This window comes from Salvelinus fontinalis, chromosome 29 (genome assembly GCF_029448725.1).
Source record: "Salvelinus fontinalis isolate EN_2023a chromosome 29, ASM2944872v1, whole genome shotgun sequence".
Taxonomy (NCBI): Eukaryota; Metazoa; Chordata; class Actinopteri; order Salmoniformes; family Salmonidae; genus Salvelinus; species Salvelinus fontinalis.
In genome coordinates, this window is record NC_074693.1 from 35,353,956 (window position 1) to 35,369,091 (window position 15,136).

Sequence of the window (15,136 nt, forward strand, 5' to 3'; positions counted from 1 at the left end):
TCAGTATCTCTTGTGGCCACCAGCTGCATTAAGTACTGCAGTGCATCTCCTCCTCATCGACTGCACCAGATTTGCCAGTTCTTGCTGTGAGATGTTACCCCACTCTTCCACCAAGGCACCTGCAAGTTCCCAGACATATCTGAGGGGAATGGCCCTAGCCCTTACCCCCCCCGATCCAACAGGTCCCAGACGTGCAAAATGGAATTAAGATCTGGGCTCTTCGCTAGCCATGGCAGAACACTGACATTCCTGTCTTGCAGGAAATCACGCACAGAATGAGCAGTATGGCTGGTGGCATTGTCATGCTGGAGGGTCATGTCAGGATGAGCCTGCAGGAATGGTAGCACATGAGGGAGGAGGATGTCTTCCCTGTAACGCACAGTGTTGAGATTGCCTGCAATGACAACAAGCTCAGTCCGATGATGCTGTGACACACCGCCCCAGACCATGACGGACCCTCCACCTCCAAATCGATCCCGCTCCAGAGTACAGACCTTGGTGTAACGCTCATTCCTTTGACGATAAATGCGAATCCGACCATCACCCCCGGTGAGACAAAACCGCCACTCGTCATTGAAGAGCACTTTTTGCCAGTCCTGTCTGGTCCAGTGACCGTGGGTTTTTGCCTATAGGCGACGTTGTTGCCGGTGATGTCTGGTGAGGACCTGCCTCAAAACGGGCCTACAAGCCCTCAGTCCAGCCTCTTAGCCTATTGCGGACAGTCTGGGCACTGATGGAGGAAATGTGCATTCCTGGTGTACCTCGGGCAGTTGTTGTTGCCATCCTGTACCTGTCCCGCAGCTGTGATGTTCAGATGTACCGATCCTGTATATTCTAGTTAAGCCCAATCACATTTTACAGTGTTCAAATTCCAAACCTACTGTACAGTGACTGAGAGAATCATTTGAATACATAAGAGAAAGTTGTCCTCTGATGTGGAGGGATGGTGGTTAAGGGGGAGACAAGATTTCCATTCACAGTGTCGTCTTCTTTTGGTACGGCAGTACTGGAGGGGGAATGCCTGGTGGCCAGTGAGAGAGAGGAGCCTGCAGAATGACCCGGAGGCTCTATCCGCACAGCTCTGCCAACAGGAGCAGATTAACATGGCTAATGTTCAAACATGACCAACTGCTCTACAGGATTTATCATGAACAGGTTCGACATTGTGTACAATTGATGAATAAAGTGATCTTAATTGCATGGATTAGGAATCATTTACTTTTGTATACCTTTCTAAGGGTCTACATTCAATTGGCAAAACGTAGAATCTCAATGCAAAAAAACTATACATTCCGATGCAATCGAAGCTATACAAAATGCCTTGACACATTCCTGTCAAATCTGAATTATTTTCAACTATCAAGTATGGGCTCGCTAGCCACCTTTATCTATAGGTGTTTATGGAAAATACTCTGGTAACATCTCCAGAATCTGTCTAGTGGATGACGTGAATACTAATGGTGCAATAAAGGGAAATGTCATGAGCATTCCTCCCATTTCTGCAAGAGTCTTTACCATAGCATGTGTTGAATACATATCTTTTGTGTTCTTGTGTTTCTGTCTGCGTGGTTTATGTGGCCCTCACCAAGGACCTGGTTGTGTTCTTGCAGCAACGGGTGCATCTTGTGGTGTAGGAGAGCTCCAGAGACGCTGCACATCTGGGCCTACAGCTGGAACAGGTCCACTCGGAGCTATGGCGCTGGCAGAGCTTGGAGGTGCAGCTGGAAGGCCTGGTGGAGGAGCTGCACACTGAGGCCCTGCAGAGGGCTGCACTTACGAAGGGGCCTTGCGTAGCTGTACAGGTAGGCCTACACTGCTCTGCACTGTTGGAAATGGCAAGTAAAATGGCTGTGTGTGTGTACCCAACCCCCCTGAATGTTTAATACATAAGACATACTTTTTTTAAATGGCAGCAGTATTAAGCCAGCTGTACAAATGGACATAATGTAGTAAACCCAGTCTAAGCAAAGACACATAAAAATGTGTGAAACTCCTAACTTTTGATTACCATCTCCTGCAAACACAAAGTGAAGCCGTACCCCACTGTTTCAACAACATGTCGAACATATCTCCAGCTAGTCATGTTGTCACACGTCAAAGAAAAACATTGGGTTTTGAATTTGTGATTTTAAGTCAGCGAAAACACACACGCCCTTAAGCATGCTGTGCCGTAATTCGCTGACTTCGAATCCCCAGTTTGGAAAGTTGGCTGACGGTCAGAATACGTTATCACATCGTGATTCCAGCGGTACTCTGGCACTATGGGGATGATGGAGGGAGGGCAGTTTCACATGAGCTCAGCTCAAAACCCTTCCTTGAGCTGAAATTCATTGTTTGCCTGTGAAAGATAAACTGGGGAATCATAGTCTTTCTAAAAAGAATGTTTTCATGATTGATAGTACAAGAAAATGACGTCAGCAGGGGGGTAACATGTTGGTTGGATATATTGGCTGTTCATGCAGCATTCAGGAAGGATGCTGCAAAATGGATTTTTTTTAACACCACATATTAGAAACATCTATAAATGCAGGTAGCACCGGAATAAGTTCACTTTTAACACTTAGAACCTCATGCTAATCACATTAGCCTACACTAGCTCAACCGTCCGCGGAGGGGACACTAATCTCATAGAGGTTAATAAGTTCACTTTTAACACTCTTAATGTGTTTTTGGCCGATAGTAAGATATGGGAGCTGAAAGCGCCTCAGTGCCGCCAGCTCCCAGGAGATGGAGGAGTCGCGCAGCACCCATTAGAGGAAATGTAAAATTGTGCAGTGCCAACCAGAGGAAGGTGCAGCATACCACCCTGCATACCACTGCTGGCTTGCTTCTGAAGCTAAGCAGGGTTGGTCCTGGTCAGTCCCTGGATGGGAGACCAGATGCTGCTGGAAGTGGTGTTGGAGGGCCAGTAGGAGGCACTCTTTCCTCTGGTCTAAAAAATATCCCAATGCCCCAGGGCAGTGATTGGGGACACTGCCCTGTGTAGGGTGCCGTCTTTCGGATGGGACGTTAAACGGGTGTCCTGACTCTCTGAGGTCATTAAAGATCCCATGGCACTTATCGTAAGAGTAGGGGTGTTAACCCCGGTGTCCTGGCTAAAATCCCAATCTGGCCCTCAAACCATCATGGTCACCTAATAATCCCCAGTTTACAATTGGCTCATTCATCCCCCTCCTCTCCCCTGTAACTATTCCCCAGGTCGTTGCTGCAAATGAGAACGTGTTCTCAGTCAACTTACCTGGTAAAATAACGGTACAATAAAATAAATAAATAATTAAATAAAGGTGCAGGAACTGCAGCGGGAAAATGATGGGCAGTCTGAGGAAGCTCCAGGAGGCGGCTGAGCAGTTTGAGTGGCCGTGTGAACAGCAGCTCTACTGGATGTGCTGCGTCAAGAGGTAGCTATGCCCTACCCATCACTCTGTTGTCATTGGTTATGTAGCACAGACGGACGGACGGACACAGTAAGTACATGACCCCAGATTTGATATCTGAATAAAACCTCCAGACTCCAAGACTGCCTGTTAAAGGAGAAGACGGCTCTGTTTCATCAGGTGAACCGGTTGGAGAAGGAGTTAGAAGAGTTGAGGTGGAGCTCACAGGACTCAGTGAGCCCCACCCAGATACAGTGCTGTCCCCTTTTGGACATGGACAGCCAGCACTGTGACAGGTAACAGCAATTTGTCCTCAATGAGCTTGGGCCTTTTTTAACAACTTATCATTGACAGTCAGTTCAGTTATGTGTGACACAGCAAAACAGAGCCCAGAACAGTTATCTTAGACATAGCTAATGTAATTGGGAACAGCGGTTATAGACACAGGATGTTCTCAGTCACACATGTCCATGTGAACTTGTTTCCTTCCCTTTCCAAATCTGCAGAATTCCCTAATGGGAATCAGATGAGATGGCTGACCTGCAAACCCAGGTCGACAAATGGAGAGGGCTGTGTGAGGACTTCCTCAGCCAGTTCACACCCCACCAAGTAAGCATAGCCTACACCGCCTTTGTCCAAACCATGGGCCACGGGTTGCACATTTCTAGTCTTCAGGGGCTGTAGAGAGTTGCGTCTTGCTGTGTGTTGCTAACAGATGACTTTGACTGCTAGTTCGCTTGCAAGGTTTAGAATGAATGAGAAGGTACTACTAATATACCCTGACTACAGACAGGAGTTGTGCAGCACTGGTCTAAATGGACATGACATGAGTAATATGACTGCCTAGGATCTATGGAATCTTATGTTAAGTGAATTTTGATTTTTCTTGGGCATCTCTCTGGTTTTGTCAGGCAGTCTGTGCTCTGTATGGCTGTGTCCCAGGCAACGGGGTGCTCTTCTAAACCAATGGAAAGTGATGACTAATGACTGGAGTGCTTTGGCAAAGTGGGTGGGGTTATATCCTTCCTGTTTGGTCCTGTCCGGGGGTTTCTTCGGATGGGGCCACAGTGTCTCCTGATCGCTCCTGTCTCAGCCTCCAGTATTTATGCTGCAGTAGTTTGTGTCGGGGGGCTAGGGTCAGTTGGTTATGCCTGGAGTACTTCTCCTGTCTTATCCAGTTTCCTGTGTGAATTTAAGTATGCTCTCTCTAATTCTCTCGTTCTGTCTTTCTCTCTCTCTGAGAACCTGAGCCCTAGGACCATACGTCAGGACTACCGGGCATGATGACTCCTTGCTGTCCCCAGTCCGCCTGGCCTTGCTGCTATTCCAGTTTCAACTGTTCTGCCTGCGGTTACGGAACCCCTACCTGTCCCAGACCTGCTGTTTTCAACTCTTAATGATCGGCTATGAAAAGCCAACTGAGATTTATTCCTGATTATTATTTGACCATGCTTGACATTTATGAACATTTTGAAAATCTTGGCTCTCTCTAATTTTCTCCTTCTCTCTTTCTTTCTCTCGGAGGACCTGAGCCCTAGGACCATACGTCGGGACTACCGGCCGTGGTGACTCCTTGCTGTCCCCAGTCCGCCTGGCCTTGCTGCTATTCCAGTTTCAACTATTCTGCCTGCGGTTATGGAACCGCCACCTGTCCCAGACCTGTTGTTTTTCAACTCTTAATGATCGGCTATGAAAAGCCAACTGAAAATTATTCCTGATTATTATTTGACCATGCTTGTCACTTATGAACATTTTTGAACATCTTGGCATAGTTCTGTTATAATCTCCACCCGGCACAGCCAGAAGAGGACTGGCCACCCCTCATAGCCTGGTTCCTCTCTAGGTTTCTTCCTGGGTTTTGGCCTTTCTAGGGAGTTTTTCCTAGCCACCGTGCTTCTACACCTGCATTACTAGCTGTTTGGGGTTTTAGGCTGGGTTTCTGTACAGCACTTCGAGATATTAGCTGATGTACGAAGGGCTATATAAAATAAACTTGATTGATTGATTGATTGGAGTAGGTGTTTGCTAGTGGTCTCCTTGCTTTGTTCCCTTCTGACTAGCCCTAAACTTGACTTATCCAGTTGCGGCCCACTTTTTGGAAGCAAACCACTCTATTTCGTCCCTACGTTACATCGGTATCGAACATGTCACCCTCCCTTGGAGAGGGGGTGACCTCGACAATTTATTGTTAAAATGAGAGGTTGCCTAGATCTTTAATTTAAAGACCCTTGCTCCTATCGGTCTCAATGCAGACTTTGCTCTATAGCCATTCTTGTGATTATTGTGATTTTGCTATGTTTGTAGGCCTATGTAGCCAAATTGTATCTATGATCATATGCTATCCATTCATGTTTTTGGTATGTTATTTTTATATCTGAGAATTAACCAATGATATCAGGCCACACCCGGCCATGATTACAGACACCTGTGTGTGTCCTTTGACACCATATAAACTAGTCACCCCACAGTGTTTGTCATTATACCCTGATGAAGACAGCTTGTCCGTCGAAACGTTGGTTATTAGGTTATTAAATGATTGCATCTGAGCTCCTAGAGTGTGCGGGTCTCCCTCAGTTTTTCAAGTGTTCTACTCCGCTAGTCAGCACCTCGCCTAAATAGGTGTACGTTTCTTTCGCCTCTAGTGTAGTCTCTAGTGAGCCTGAGAGAAAAGGAAGTTAGCCGAGCCGCTGGAGATATAGGAAGCGAGACAAGCGACCATGCTAAAATCTATTACTATTTTACATGATTTATACGGTTGATTCACACACGGGAGACCGGACTCATGTTGTGACTCTTAAATTTGAGGGAGATAAAAAATATCATACCGTTACTTATATGAAAGTTTGCAGAGAAAGCAGATGTAGAATTTTCCAGAATGCTTTTTCTTCTCACTGTAAATTGTGTAGGTGTGTGTGTGTGTGTGTGGTTTATGTTCATTGCCTTTGGCTGGGCTCACCTATAGTTTATTTTGCGTTCTCAGAGGGGGCACACTGTAGACGGATGCCAAAAAACCTCCCCGAGGTTAGAAAACCATGAAATATTTTTTTCTCTCTTCAACCCAGCGTAGGCACTCCTCAGTTTTGTCTGTTTGTTACCCAACTGTTGCGAAGAACCATATACCCTCACGGTTCTATTGTTTTTGTAATTGTTTGTTTACCTGTCTTACATTTGACATTTACATAATTTAGTAGATGCTCTTATCCAGAGCAACCTACAGGAGCAATTGGGGTTAAGTTAAGTTCAGGGGCACATTGACTGATTTTCCTCCTAGTCGTCTCTGGGATTCGAACCAACAACCTTCTGGTTACTGTCCAAACACTCTTAACCGCTGGGCTACCTGTCTTGAAAGCACTCCATGACCATGACTGTACTGGAGAGTGATATGCAGCTGTGTCACAGTCTATTGTCTTTTGCACAGTGCTTTCCTATTTGGCCACACGTTCCGGTCATTGTCTATATCCAGACACACTGGTGGAACATAGTAATCAACAAGGAAAAACGTATAAAAAGACCTGCGATTGTCTTGTCCCTCTGCCAATCCTGATGATGACTCTAGCTGATGAGCAGAAAACGACACGTGCCGATGCACGTTCACTCCTCTCATTCACAATTCGCCAGGGGTTTGTTTTCGAAGACATGGTCTAGTTCATTTCTATGTCACCCACAAGAGGATTCCAAAAGCTGCCGTGTCACCGCCCAGGTGTAAAGTCACATGACCTTAAGGTGTTCTGGAAGGCAAAGGTGTAGCCAAGGATTAACTATGTGTGGCAGCTGGAAACTCGTTGAATTTGCACACGATAAAACGTTATAAACCCGACCATGCAGAACCCAACCTCTAAGAGCACTCTTTATAGGGTTTATTAATGGCACCATTATACGTATTACAAGAATAGCATTTTTATGTTTAACCTTAGTCGCAGCCAGGGAAAACACATGTACATTTACACCATGATAAATCCAATTTTAAAAAAGTGAGACCCAGTGACTTGTATTTTGCTGTGTGTGAAATATGCGTTTGTCTATTCGGCTGCTTGTCTAAGTATGAAGTCCACACTTGGCGCTAATAAATAGAAGTGGCTGGGAGTTGTTCGATTGTTTGTAAATAGGCCACTTTATGGGGGACACAGGGTTCATGTTAAGGAATGCCTCTACGTGTCTCCTCAGAAAACACTTCACTTCTCAACTCGTTCCTGACCTTTGGTTCTAACAAGCGACAGACATATGGCTTCTGGCAGATGTTTCTTGCTCATTAAAGAGAAAATATCGCCAGAACATTGAGACCTGTCTGGTTCCTCACGGTTCTCACAGATGAGGTTTCACCCTAAACGAGGTGAAAGTTGTTTACTGAAAGGTCTCACTTTTCGGTTAGGCCAGATTCATTATTGTGGATGTTTGGGGGGCTTTTTCTGTCTCTCTCGGAGGAAAAGACAAACTCGCCGTCTGTATGTTAATGCGAAACAGAGTGGAATGATGTGGTTGTTTGACGTGTTTAGAGGGATATGTAAATGTTTAACCCTGGAGTGAGTAAACACACACAAGGGGTTAGGTGTCGGGATTTGAAGAGGGGCTGCCCAGCCACACGGCGCTATGCTTCCACACGAACATCCCTGAACATCCCTGAACATCCCTGTGGCACCAACACTACCGAAAGCAAGATGTTATTCTTAGTCTTAAACTCTTAAACTCACAATGACATCACCCGCAGAACAGTTGCTCCGTAAAAACAAGTGAGTGGCTCTGTCAAGTGAGGATAGTAGTGGCGTTGATATCCAGTGTGCTAGTAAGCACCCACAGCCCCTCAACCTCAGCAGCTCCCTTTTGTCCAGCTTCAATGAGCGCTCTCCAAACAAAGAGGGTAGCGCTTTCCAAACAAAGAGGATAGGGGCTCCTTCAGAGCTCGGGGTGCAAACAGAGAAGGGGTTGGTGGGGACTCATGGCTTGACGGAGAATTGTTGACACACCGTTGACCCCCACTGTTGGTGAGCGGCAGCAGCTTATTTTACAGCTGGCGGGGTGACCGGGGGGTGACCGGGGGGTAACCGGAGGGTGACTAGGAGGGGGAGGGGGGTGGTGACGGAACGCCTGCCACGGGCCAGCCAGGCCACAGGGTGAAGTGACGTAGGCTGGGTCATTACAACCTTCAGCTGGTGGGGAGAAACGACTCAGTTTACTGCTGTATAAGACGTATGTCAGCGCACCTCCAACTCTTAGTGTGTCTAGAAGACAGATGGGCTTTTTACGTGTTATGCAGAGGACCGTAGGCCTAGTTTTAGCAAAATTGGCTATTTACCCTGGCAAGAAGGAGTGCTTGATTTTACGTCTTATATGTTTCATTGTTAATTAAGTTGTAAAAATCGCCAATATTCTTGCAAATGGTCGGTAAATCACAAGAGAATGTGATGTTTTTTTATGACTTTGAGATCCTAACACAAATCTCAGAGGTTTAAAGTTAGAACCTTTGCTTAATTGTAGGTCACCATGAATGTATATGACCCTCAGGAATGTATGATATATTCCCTTACTTTTGAATTTCTAGTCCTATCATTTTGGCTTGTTATAATCCTTTTGGATTTACTATGGAATTGTGTGCAATAGAGTTGTACCCATCCCTCCATATGTCATTCCAGGTGTTGAGTAACATATACCTCTGAGTCACTTTTGGAACCCTGTCTACTACAATTACTTGCTATGAGTTGAATTTGCGTTTGAATGTGAAAACAGCAAGGTATCATTCCATCTGGCTGGCACCCATAAGGGATACAAGGTGCACCAGACTGGAGATATTTTGCCCTGCAACTTTAGGAGCCATCTGTAATCTATTTTCTCACAGGGTCTAAATACCTTAGTGCCAGGCAGGTTCTGAAGCATCATTTCTGCTCAGCGGTGTTTCTTTTCTTTTCATCTTCCCGAGCCTCCCACTCCTGATACCCAACTGGATTTTCTTTCAACAATAAAAGAAGGAATGAGGGAAGAGCCTGCTAAGTATCCTGGGAAAAAAATCTGGAGGTTCTGTCAGCCATCACTAAAGGGAGGGATGTGTTATCGTTCTTGTCCTTTCCCTTTTTTCCCTCCCTCTCCCTCCTCTTGCCCATTAAAAACGAGCTCCTGCCCTTACCGCCCCCTCCACTCTTTGGGGAAATCTATCATGGTGCGTAGTAAGGCCTCTTCTCAGGCCAGTTGACGTTTTATTCTCATGAATCTTGCCCAAGAGGCAGAATTGAGCGATTTCCGCTAGATGGGCCAGCTGCAAAGCTCTTCTCAGGGCCCCTTAAATCACGATGATAGTCCACCAACTTGTATAGCGTTGATAAAAGCAGGAGGATACTGGGTATCAGGATACTGGGTATCAGAATACTGGGTATCAACGCTTCATGAGCATTGCAGAACCTTTTTTTAACACTGTTTTGTTACACACAACAAATGTAGTGTTGACATAAGGTGTGCTGTAGTATACAACATTGCAAATGTTGGCATGTTAATTTACTTAAAACCTCTTGAACGTTATGGCAAAATGTAGATTTCCCGCTAAATAGACTTAATTATTTTCCATGTGATGGCCATAAACAATAACTAGTAAGGGAGCGGTTGAAATTTACACACTTGTTACCCAGAGCAAAATGGGGGAGGGTTATGGTTTTTTAATTTCAGTGAGTTGAAAAAAAAATTGAGTCCAGGGGTGGGTCATGCAATTTGTAATCGATTTAAATGTCATATTGCTCAGTGTTTGAGAATGAGTTGCTTATTATATCTCTGTGTGCCCAATGCTGCCGCTCATCCCTGATTCTCTGATAGGCGCGCAACATGAGGTGCGCCTAGTGTGGTCTCAATCAAATGACCCATAGCATATTCCCTCAAAATCAACACTGGACCTCGTTTTTTCATTGCTTCCCTCTAATCAGGGACTGATTTTAGACCTGGGACACTAGGTGGGTGCAATTAATAATCATGGAAGAACAGAAAACCAGCAGGCTCCGAACCTCATAGGGTACGAGTTGAGTAGCCCTGGCCTATACTATAGACCTAACCTTATAAGGGCATGCTCGGAGACGCACATGGCAAAATTATATTTCTAAGAAAATGTAATTCCTGAGTTTTTGTGCTGCTGGGATGGATATAAAACTAGGCTACACTGCATTACTCACTGCAATGGATAGGCAAGCCCAATCATGAGCCCCGGCCTGCCCTGCTCTTGCTGATGTAAACCCTTTTGTGCTGCCTAACCAATGGCTGTGCTGTGTACGGTGACACTTCAGCAGGGGTGTCAAAGGCTTCTTCTGAAAATATTTGTTTATTTGTCCAAAGAATTCAATATCTGTGTGCGCGGACTAGGCCTACTGATGTCCTGATCAGTTTGAGAGAGAGCGCAAAGATGAGGAGGAGGACCGGAGGTAAGCTTGCTACTGCTATAGTTGACGATGATGAAGCTATTTATCCAAGTTATTGACCTCACAATAAGCCATATTCAATTAATATACATAACTTTGAGGCGGCAGCTGCGAAGATGGACAGAGCATGGGTGCTTGAAAGCAGGATAAATCGAGAAGGCCTAATTAATTTAAACACTCTTCATTTTTATTTGACTTTAGGCTACTTAAAACAAGAGGGCTTTGTGTTGGAACCTATTTTTTCCTATTCAAGAAAGAAAAGGTAGGTCTACCTGTTTGACAGATTAAATTATAGTTTACTATCCATAGATTTTGTCAGCCAATTCCTTGAGACACCATGGACTCCTTAAATATTTCAGTGTCAGTGAAAAAAATGTATGGACCTGATTATATAAAGCGATCTATAACAAGTTAACAATGCTTTAGTCATCAATGCTTTATGCTAAAAACAAGCTGTAAAATACCGGGGAAAGACGTGCCTCCGGTGCATATGGAGTTTGTCTTTATGACATTTAGAGATTGCAGTTCAACCTATTCAAAAAAATGACTTTGCTTGGGAAGTAATGTGTGATTCAGTCACTTTCAATTGACCATCAACTTTTAAACAGGCTATTAAACTACATGCTACCTCTAAATCAGTCAGGAGCAACTAAGAAGGAACGAAAATGAATTATTTAGGCTATATTATTATTATTATTATTATTATTCTTTCAAGGCTATAGCCTGCCATTTAAGAAACCAATTGTGAAGCATTTGTGACACATTTCAGGCTGGCAGGAGCGCCCAGCATTTCAAAAACACATCAACAACAGCACTTCAACAACATGCCTGTACATTTCACATTTAGGCTGTATAACGTTTTTATGTAAAACATGTTTTTTACTTGCAATTAAATAATAATTCAAGAAAAATGCCTTGTTAGGCTATAAAGTCATTCTACAGTGCATTTGAATTCACTTTTAGAAACATGAGTTTGGCAAGTCTTTGGTTTGAGGATCATGCAGTGAGCTATGCATGCCTAGTTTGTTCATTTAGTCTAGCAGATGCTCTTACTGTATATTCCCATGCCCTAATCACAGTCAACATGTTTTGTAACAACAATATCATCGAATAAAATAGAATAAGTTAGAAAATGCTAGTTTCCCAAATGAAAAAAAAATGTTAAGTGCATATAGACCTACCTAATTATATGCGGCTGCTGTGTTAAAAACAAATGTTTTTTTTTTTTCGAATTCATTGATGATCAGATACTTCAGTTGTAACTGGTTCTGTTCCGCTCAATTGTTACACTTGATAGACAACTTTAGCACTTGTCCAAACTTAGACTGTCCTCTTTTTTGACAATGACCTGTATAGAAATCAGACGCCACTGGTACTGCGACATGTGCTCATTTGTTGTCATGCTCTGTTGCGGTATTAAAAAAGATTCCTCTTCTCTCCAGTCATGTAAATGAGGTAGAATTGCATGAAATGTGTTTATAAAAGGACATTTTTTCCCCGGACCGCAAATAAGATGATCGATTCATGCAGTGCTTTTATTATAATGGAGATATTTTTGACCCTTGTCCATGGTGGACTGCGAATCCACATCCTTCTGGCTACTTTGCCATATAACGCTTACAAAATGAAGAACAGTTTCTAAAACTGCATATCTAAGGCTCTGGTCTGTCCTAGGAGTGAGGGTAATAAACAGTAAACATGTTCTCTGCTATCCACTTTATGTTTTAATCATTATTTGGTGTATAGGGGAGGGACACTTTTTTTTTAAAGCATTCAGGGAGGGTCGGGTAAAAATGTATATTTTACTATTATTTCAGAGAGGTCCAATATTCTCCAGGTATCCCTCATTATGAATAACATACAGTCTCTAATGCTGCATAGTTCTAGAAAGGTCTGGAACTCACCTTTATGATAAAAATGGCAAAAGATTGCTGAGATGTACTCACTTTTAAGGACACAAGCTCAAGTACATAGTACAAATATGTAAATACATGGGACTTTTTAAGCCTCTGTCTGCCATAGGGCATAAGCACTCACTTATGTGTTACTAAATGTAGAAGAGAGCCATGACAATAGTTGTCATAATGAGAATATGGTCAGCCAGGTCGTAAATCTCTAAAGGGGTTCATTTGATTGGCATGTATCCGGCATAAACTCAATCTAGCTATCAGGTTCAATCTGCACAAAAACAACACGAGGGGCTGTACAAAAAAATGAATAAAACACTCAAGCCAGTAGAGGTCCCTCTTGCACCGGTGTTGCTGTCTGTGGAGCTCTTTGGCAGCTGTTGAGACATCTCTCAAATGTGTCTTCAATTATAGAGCTCCACTCCACACCATCCACTGAATCAGAATATCAGTTGAATTCAAGATAACCCCCCTCTTTTTTCCCCTTTCTCCCTCATAAAAATCCAACAGGCGCAAATTCTATTTGGACATCTTGACATATTTTGTAAAGCAGATTCAAACCTATAGATAAAGGCACTTAAAAACACTTTTCACTTCAGTTTACTGAAGTAAAACATACGAGTTATTTCCGATACATAAATATGCTTTGACAGAATAGAGAACCTTCTCTTCCCTGTGCACAGCTGCCTGATAACCTCTTAATGACGTTGAAGAGAAAATGAACTCAGTACTTTGAGTGAGATTCTTCAGCAGCAGGGAGCTCAGATGAAAGAAGGGTATGCCAGAACACACAAACAGGGAAGTGTGCACGCCCACATGCACACGCGGACACGCGGACACACAAACATGGAAGTGTGCACGCTCCCACACGTGCGCACACACAAATGAACACACGCACACCTCAAACCCCCATCTCCGATGTTATTACAATGTATCCCACCTGTCTACCCCTGTCAGCACGGTTTTCTCTCTATGGATACCTTGTCTGTCTGCTCTGCTGTTCTGCTCAACACACACAGTAGTCTACTCCCCAGCAGAAGAGTGGGCCTTGACTATTCCGATGACCGTCTCCTCCACCACAGGAATGCAGCCTCCCTCCCCTTTCGCCCAAAATTAGGTATGACAACAAACTCTAAAACATTTGCAAAACAATCGGAAAACTTGAGCCTCCCTGTGTCCCTGCATTCTAACACGACACAGCCCATCCTCTCCCAGAAAGGCCTTCAAGGGAAGGCAAGGGAGCCCATTGCTTTTTTTGGTCTCCAAAAAACGGGATTAAGAAAACCTCACTCCCATGCCTTCACACGGTTTTCAAGAAGTATGTTTTGAATAAAGCAAATTAGGGGCGCAAAATATGGTGCGTGGCACAGTGACCGTAGTAGCAATGTGAAAGATATCCATGGCATTACAGGGGCAGAGAAGTGGGAGCGGTAGGCATGAATTATTTTCCTGTTTCCCCGGTGTCTCTGCCACGCAGACGGGTGACATGAGAATTGAACCATCTGCATCTCTCGGTCTGTCTGTCGGGCCTGTGGTCAAGCAGTCTGTAACCCAGCCCAGCTGTCTGGGATGGAAAAGATGCTCTGAACAAATGGCAAGAGAGGTACAAAAGAAGAAAGATAAGTAAGAAAAAAAAATCATGAGTCAAGGCAGATGCAGATGTTACTTTCTTTAAGCTACCATCTTTACTCTGGCTGGATCTTTTCCGTCATCTCTTCCGTCCGTTTTTGTCTTTGACGTGTTGACACCTAATTGTTGACACTTATCAGGTTGTCGATAGCTGAAGAACATAAAAAAACATAAACCCCTCCCCACTTGCTTCTAAACAGTGTTTTGTGTCAGGGAGTTGGCTAGCTAATGTGTACCTACTTTGAGGGCCTAGATTCCTTAAAATAGCATTTGAGAAATAATTTAATTGGTGTCAGCGAGGTAACTGATGGATAGGCAACTGGTGCCAGTTTGTGGAGGGATGGGGGTGATGTTTCAGAAACACTGATCTACGATATAAAAATGTGTCAAGACACTGAAAACACATTAAATAAATGGACACTAAAAAGGGACTACCTTGCTACTGTAAATCCTATATGGTTCTGTCACAGAGCTAAGGCCCAACTCGACAAAGCCCACAAGCTTCCCAAAGAGAAACAACCATTATTGAACTTTGTATAAAGAATATCCATTCATCTAAAGGCCTGTGTATTTTCTTTGTGGAATACCCTGATTTTTAAATCCTCCCTGTTTAGGCTTACAATTTTATTTATAAAAGGGTATTTTCTTTTTAGGTATTTTCATTATCAATGAACCTTTATGGATTGGAGTCAAGGGGAAGCGGTTGACGTTTGCCACCCCCTGAGAAACAGACATTGCGGAGACTTTCTGGCAGTAAAAAGGGGGAAGAGTCCACTGGATGTTGAACAGAGGGATGTAGTTGGCTCCGGACTCTGGGGTAGAACAACATATATTATTCCAA

At 43.9% G+C, this 15,136-nt stretch overlaps 1 long non-coding RNA gene across 2 annotated transcripts; it reads left to right on the forward strand.

The window, feature by feature from the left end:
• Positions 1-1,008: 1,008 nt before the first annotated feature.
• Positions 1,009-5,388, forward strand: LOC129827923 (uncharacterized). Of its 2 annotated transcripts, none has more exons than XR_008755228.1 (6): positions 1,009-1,155; positions 1,611-1,802; positions 3,199-3,398; positions 3,555-3,670; positions 3,881-3,983; positions 4,617-5,388. It is a non-coding gene; the product is annotated as an uncharacterized LOC129827923 (long non-coding RNA). The 2 variants fall into 2 exon arrangements; XR_008755227.1 differs by having other exon boundaries at positions 3,285-3,398.
• The last annotated feature ends 9,748 nt before the right edge of the window (positions 5,389-15,136 follow it).